Here is a 5,965-nt window from a genome sequence, read left to right on the forward strand (position 1 = left end):
CTCAGGTCCCTTCAGACCCTAGAAACTATGAAACTATAATGAAACCATAGAGTAAAACAGTGGTAAGCAGTGATAGTACATCAGAAGCCTAGGCGCTGCCAAGTTTCTTTTTTTGTTGTTGTAGGCATCACTGCAGAGCAGAGTTTTAGGGAGGATGCTGAAGTAGTACTGCAGATGTGTACAGCAAGGTCTTCCCAAGTTTGAGAGCACTAAGCATAAGGGGACTTTTTCAACAGTTAAATAAGTAAGCAGTGAAGGCTGGACAGTGGAAGGTGGAAACAGCTTCTGAAACTAGATGAGAGCTGTTAGATAAGGTGTGAAAAGCTTTGCAGGCAAAGACCAGCAGCTTATATTTGATGTGAAAGATAAGGGGAAGCCTACAGAGGCATGAGTGGATCAAGGCTCTAGAGGGCTACAGAAGACGTGACCAGCATCACAAGGGTGGCTGCATTGCCATTCCCAATGCCTCTACACCCCACTAGGCAGACCATGCATGACAGAAGCTACTGGGAACTTCTTTGAGTCCCTGAAGCCAGTCCCCACACTGTCCCTTGCTCTCAGCAGCCCCACCTTGCCCACACTCAGTTGCACATCCCCATCCCTCCCCTCTCTCTAACAGGGTTTGCCCAGGGTGCAAACCCTGTTAACTATGCCTCTGGGTGCAGGAAGGAGGTAGCCCCAGAACAGCTCCTGTCCCACTCCAGCCAGGTGCTGCAGGGAGTAGATGCCAGGCTTGGTGGAAGATGGGTTCCCTCTTCCTACATCTGCTCCCTGCCCAGTTCTCCTGTGCATACACTGCTGAAGCAGGGACAGCCATTCTTTGTGGCTGCAGCCCCTGGCCTGGTGGGAGAAATCTAATGTTGGGCAAAGGAGAAGGGACCCACCTGCTGCCACTGCTGCTGAGCCTGGCACCCCACACAACTGCTCCCTCCAGACCCCATCTGGGGTGAGGCAGGAGTGGCTCTGGGGCATCTTCCACCCACACATCAGCTAGGGACAGCAGTGGCAGCAGGAGGGTCCCCACTTCTTCTCCAGTTTCCTGCTTGGTCCTTTGAAGTGTCCCACACCAGCCTGGGCTTGCAGCCATACCTCAGACTGCACAGGGGACCCAGGTGTCTAGGGCTGTGGGGATGCTGCTAGCATGCAACTACTCTTCGGAAGGGGGTGCAACCATGTCATTGCACCCGTTCTGGATCTGCCGCTCCTTGGAGGATGTGGAAATAGGGGTGAGTTGGATAAAGTGACAGGATAGTGAAATGATCTTTGTAGCATATTCTGGATGGCTCTCAGTGCAGCATGGCTGTGCTTGTCAAAGCCAGAGAAGAGGTCTTTCAGTAACCAGGGTATGAGTTGATGGAATCCTGGATGAGGGTTTTAGCTGGGTGGGCAGACAGGAAAAGCTGTTATCTTAGAGAACAGAACAATTAGAAGGAATGATTAGAGAGGTAAGAAGAAAACTGGGAGAAGACAGTCATAGAAGCCAAGGGAGGATAACATTTCAAGATTTGTGAGGTTGATGCTGTCAAAACTGGCTGATAGATCAAGGAAGACTTGGCTAAAAAGAAGTCACTAGGAGAATTTGGCAAGAGTAGCTTTAATGGAGTGCCAAGGGAAGTTAGGTTGGAAAGGACCCAGGATGAAATTGGACGAAAGGAATGCCCTATGCATTCAAGGAGCAGAGAGGTGAAAGGGAGAAAGAAGATGGGGGAATAATCAGAGGGGAAAGTAGATTAAGGGAGGGTTTCTTTAAAATGGAAGCGGTAGTGGGATGTTTGTAGTGTAATAGGAAATAGCTTGGTGCGAGCTGTTAAAAAAGGAAGAATAAAGGGGGAGGGGGAATGAGAGAGGGCATAAAGGGATGAATGGGTTTAGGGTCACTAAGGTGAGTTGACAGAGCTGAAGAGGAGAGTGACAAAGGATGGGCAGTCGTGGTTGAACGGATAGCAGTAATGGGGAAATGGAGCTAGGGGTAAAAGGAAGGATACGGCTATTGGGAAGCTGCCTGCCACAATCAGAAAGGGACAGAATGTAACCCCAGACAAGCAGCTGGCCCTGACAACAATTCTGGTTCTTAAAATGTTTCCTTTGTTCGTAAGTCTCCTTTGAGTTTTCCAGCCGGGCAGCGTGGAGGTGTAGTATCCACCAGAAGCTGAGTAGTGAGGCTGAGAATCTGGCCTTAAAAACCTGATGGTAGGCAGGCATGCAGAATTTGCCAGACTAGTTCAGCACCAAGGCCCATCTAATGTAATCTCCTGGGTCGACAGTGTGTGACCCCAGCCATATCACAAGAAGGTGTGAGAATCTTGTAATGAATGGGCTTTCATGGGAACTCTTCTCTGTTGTCAGGAGGGAGGCGTAACATGGAAGTGAACTGAGTGATGAGCAGAATCAACTTAAGCTTCTGCAGGAAGGACTACCAGTAGGCAGTTCAACGAGCTTTTTAAATTGTCACATATCAATCCCTGTTTCCCAGCTACTAAAGGACTTTTCAAAATGGTGATAGCAAAACAGTTGACGTGTGCAGGATTTCCACTAGGGGGATCTCCTGGCATGGCTACAGCAGTAGACGCTCTTCTAGGGCCTGTTGTCACCTTCGCAGGCAGCTGTAGCATGAACTTCGTAACTCATCTGAAGTTCTAAGTAGCTTTCAGCTCTTCTGCCCTTGTTTCCCTCTGTTTCTGTGGATAATGCATTGTCAGTGTGCTCCTTTCTCTCCAGTCAACCTTCCATATATAGAGTGGTGTTTCATTTTAATCATGGAAAAATGTGGATTTGGGGTTACTTTTTTTAAATCGGAAAATTGGGGATTTTTTTTTGAATCAGAGAAAACCAGGATCCCTGGTTATAACTTTACAGTTCAAGTTTCTTCTTGTTCTGTCTGGTTATTATAAACAGGGGAATATTCTCTGAATGTTGAAAAAATTACGTCCTTTAAATAGCAACTCAAAACAAGAAGTAGTTAATAACTCATCATTTTAAAAATATCTGAACTCCAGACCAGGTTTGGAACCTAAGAGCCTGTAAATTGAGGCAGCCAGTCCTCCTTCAGCCTGGTACTGTAGTGTGCAAAAACAATTGTTAGCCCCCTGATGTACAGACAATCAAAAAGCCTGAGGTTGCATCGATCCAATCTTCACAGATTGGATGTCTAGGCTGTGTATATTGAACCAATAAGCATGTGAACATGCCTCCAGTGGTTCAGGCCAGAAGCCAGGGGTTGTTAGAGCACACCTCCCTGATAGGGTGGAACAGACAACTTGGGTGAAAGCTAGCCCACCCTCCCTGGGAGGGGGTTTTGCAAGGGACATGCAAAGCATCCTGGGATGCAGGGGGACTGTGTTAGGGGTGTGCGAAGCAGGCCCTATTTGATTCAGATTCGGATTCAGCCTGAATCAGGGACAGTGATTCCATTAATTGATTTGGGTCACTGTCCCTGATTCAGTTTGGCTGAATCCAAGTCTGAAGATTCGATGCTGATTCAGAGAATCAGCAATTCAGACACAGACACAGCTTTAAATGTTTTTTCTACATACCCTGAGGTAGCAGGTGTGGCTTGTGAATACTGCAATGCTGGGGTGCATGGAGCGTCCCACAGGAGTGCAGGGGGCCCTCCACATGCTTGGTGGCGAACGTGGACTGGAAGTACTTTGGGTCCACTTCCAGGTCTGCCTGGGAGCACCTTGGCCTCCCCCCCGCCCCCATGCCACCCCAGCTTGGCGATCAGCTGCAGGGGGACCCTGGGTGCCCCCACCTAGATCCAGGAGGCACCAGTCACTGAGCCGGGAGGGGGGTGGGCCCAGCATGCTCCCCAGCGGACCCAGAAGTGGACTGGAAGTGCTTCTGGTCCACTTCCAGGTCTGCTGCTGAGCATGCTGGGCAGCACCCTACGCTTCTGTGGGGCACTCCGTGTGGCCCAGCATCGCAACATTAATGAACTACCTGCTAACTAGGGGTATGTAGAAAAAACATTTAAAGCTGTCTCTATGCCTGAATTGCCGAATCTTTCTGAATCTCTCCAAATCGATTCAGAGGGTTTGTCTCTCTTGTCATCTTTCAGTGGCACTAAATTCCTTTCATACTTTCAAAATGAGAAATAGCACATTTTAAGGAAGCAAAATGTAAACACAAGCCTGGAGTATAGCCCAGTGATTCTCAACTAGGGTGCCATGGCTTGTTTTACAAACATGATTCACAAGAAATTTCAAAACAGTGTACTTGCAACAGAAAAACTGGTCTATTATTCTTCTATAGTTAAAAAAAAAGTGAAAACTAAGAGCTGACTTTTTCCAAGGGGTGCCTCTGGTCTATCCAGGGGTGCCTTGAGCCTAAAAAAGATTGAGAACCACTGGTGTGCAGCTCTGAATCCTCTGTTAGCTTCTGCAATGTGTAGATTTCAGTATATTTCAGTTGTTTTCTGAGTGTATAAAAGTTTAAACTAGGCCAAGTTTGCAAAAGTCAGTCTAAGAGAAGTAGCATAAAAAGGAACTGTCACAAGCAAGAGAACACTAGAAGCACTGGAAAAGTTAGGTTAGATCTAGATTAGCGGTACAAGGACAGTTAGTTCCAGTTTGACCACAGTATTAGAGAGGACAAGCACTTTTCTATCATGTTTATGCTAGTTTTATTTACCCTCAGATTGTGAGGAACAGGATAGAAAGGGGGCATAAAGATGATGTTCCCCTTGTACTTTTGTGCTAAGGTTCCTGTCTGCAGCTGTATCAATACCCATTGCTTCTTAGAACTTAGTCTCTGAAACTCGGGTTTTGGCTGGCCACCTGTTAGTCATGATTAAGGTTTTAGAACGTAGTAATTTGGGGTTTTAAGCATTCTTTATTTCTGTTAAATTGATAAGTATGGATTGCATAGATATATAGTTAGATATATACTTGTTACACATTATTTGTATTGTGTTAGCTTTTATTTACAAACAGCATTTACCTTTTACGATCTTTAGTAAAGTTCTTGCTTTTCGCTCACTCCTTTGAAGGATTTAATTTGGTTTGGACAGTAGTAGCACACACTTCCCTTGGACATTCAGACCACCTTTGAGGATCAGCAAGACGCAGAATTTACCCTGCTGAAAACTAGAGCTGGAAAGGGACATCATTTTTGTAAATGTTTAGTGTGAAAAAAATGGTCTACTTTTGTTGAAAATTTTCAAAGATCTAAAGTTTTTGATGAGCCATATTAAAGACAAAAGCCTTGGATGCAAACAATCAGTGTGCAGCATTTGATCTCTCTCCCCACCTACAGCCCCTAGCTGTGGTCACTCTTTGCTGCCCACAGCACTTTCTTTGACATACTGAACTTGGATTTATCCAAGACTACATACATCTTCTCTAGCCAATACCAAACAGCCAAGGGGAGCATGATCTATCTGACCAGTTTTCTGCTTGGCCTTGCCAAGATGATGACTCTGAAAAGTAGCAGAAACCAGCTCATAGGGACCAACCCCCACAATGCCCTCCAACAATTCTGCTTGTTTGTCCAGGCATGTGTCATGTTTGAATTTGGACATATCAACTTGCAACAAGATGTGGACCAGTTTGTATTGTACCAGGCCAATAAGGGGGCAGTCTGCAAGGTTGAAGATGGACAGTGGGTCCTAAAAGTATAACCCCATGGGCCACGTTCAGATGAGTGCAGACCTTGTGCCACTGCTACTTGTCCCTGGGGAACGGCTGTGCCATGCGTGCCATGCGTGCTCTAGCATACAGCAGATCACTCTGGGTGGAATAGCAGTGGTTTGACGTAGCTTCTGGCACTCGGGAGCTAGGAGCAGCGGGGAGAGGAAGGACACAGGCACACGTGTGTCTCACACACACGTGTGCCCCCTTACCGGACCCGGAGCGGAGGCGAGAGCAGCAGAGGCGAACGGAGCAGCAGTGGAGGCAGCAGCAGTTGATCCCCCTAAGGTAAGTGTGGCAGAGGGACCGACGCAGCTGAGCCAGATCCGGAGGGGAAG

This window comes from Gavialis gangeticus, unplaced genomic scaffold (genome assembly GCF_001723915.1).
Source record: "Gavialis gangeticus isolate Ggan-Ray unplaced genomic scaffold, GavGan_comp1, whole genome shotgun sequence".
Taxonomy (NCBI): Eukaryota; Metazoa; Chordata; order Crocodylia; family Gavialidae; genus Gavialis; species Gavialis gangeticus.